The following is a 1,595-nucleotide window of genomic DNA, read 5'->3' as shown; positions in this document are numbered from 1 at the left end:
GAAGACTATACATAATAGATTTTACTTAGTCCGAGAATGCAAGGCTGGTTAACCACTGGCAAATATAGTAATGTGATTCCTCATACGAGTGAGAAAAACGGATGGCCACGTGACTAATTAAAAAACAAACAAATAAACATTAGCTATAATTCAGCAACCATTCTTTTTTTCTTTAAAGATTTTATTTATTTATTCAACAGAGATAGAGACAGCCAGCGAGAGAGGGAACACAAGCAGGGGGAGTGGGAGAGGAAGAAGCAGGCTCATAGCGGAGGAGCCTGATGTGGGGCTCGATCCCATAACGCCGGGATCACGCCCTGAGCCGAAGGCAGACGCCCAACCGCTGTGCCACCCAGGCGCCCCCATTCTTTTTTTTTTTAATGTAACAGAACATGTAATTACATTAGTTTCCCATCAACACAGTAGTTATTTAATGATAACTATATTGGCCATTTCCATTGGTTGGCAGGAGGCTCTTCCACTAAAGGCTCTTCCACTATCATTTTTCTTGCCAGACCTAGTTCATTTCAGCCTGAAGAATCACCTCTTCTAGGTAGCCATCCTGAACTTGGTCTTCTAATTTCTTAATATCTGGTTCCACATTAACTAGACTTAGCTTCTCATTTGTAATCTGTTCTGTATACTTTCTATATGCTGCATTTTTAGGAATTTGTGTAAGAATCTTTGTGTACAATATTCTTAGCCTCTAGTGTGGACTTTCACATATAGTCAATCCCACAAGGCCAATGGTCTTCTTCAGCAAATCAGCCATGACAGCCATTCAGCATCTATTCCTATAAAATTTTTTAAAAGACCAAATCCATGGTAAACCAGGTACAATTATGTAGTAAGATGTTTTGTCTGAACCAAGAGCAGGTATCATGCTGAATGGAAGCACGTTCAAGGACGTTCTGTTAATAGCAAGGACAAAATACCAATGCCTGCTTTCACCTCTACAGTGAACAATTTTCTGGAAGTCCTAACTGGTATAAAAAGAGAATAAAAAGAAATAAGAATCCATTCACTTTGGAATGAACCTGTCATTAGTTACTATTTTTTTTTTGTATTCTAGAAAACATAAGATAATCAATTGCAAAATCATTTGAACTAATAAAAATTTAAATAGGTGGCCACTTATTTAGTAAATATACCAAAACATAATAGCTTTCCTATATATCAGAAAATACAATAGAAAAATAAACATCATATTCACAATAGCAAATAATCTATAAATTATTTAAGAATAAACTTAATAAAAGACATATAAGACATATGAAATTATGAAACTACATTGAATGTCATAGAATAAAAGCTGAATAAAAGAAGTGGCATGCTTTTTCCTGGATAGTAAGAATAAATAATTTAAATGTATAAATCTTTAAAAATTAATCTATATACGTAATTCTAATTTAAAAAACTCTTGGTGTAGTTTAATTTTTGATAAAATCACACTTAATCTTGAAGAATAAATATGAAAGAATATGGTTAGGAAAATTTTGAAAAAACATAATAATTCATTTTATCACATATTAAAACATATTATGAAGGTATAACAAATAAACAACATTTTTCTAGAAGTAGATTAGGCATGGTGT

General features: G+C 33.1%; 1 pseudogene; it reads right to left on the bottom strand.

Moving 5' to 3' along the window:
• Positions 1 to 440: 440 nt before the first annotated feature.
• LOC123784888 (NADH dehydrogenase [ubiquinone] 1 alpha subcomplex subunit 5 pseudogene) lies at positions 441 to 772 on the bottom strand (annotated as a pseudogene).
• Between the last annotated feature and the right edge of the window lie 823 nt (positions 773 to 1,595).

The sequence above is a fragment of the Ursus americanus genome, chromosome 31, assembly GCF_024610735.1.
Source record: "Ursus americanus isolate L20-20 chromosome 31, mUrsAme1.1.p, whole genome shotgun sequence".
Taxonomy (NCBI): Eukaryota; Metazoa; Chordata; class Mammalia; order Carnivora; family Ursidae; genus Ursus; species Ursus americanus.
Note: the sequence above shows the minus strand (reverse complement) of the source record. Positions and strands in the feature narration are given on the sequence as shown.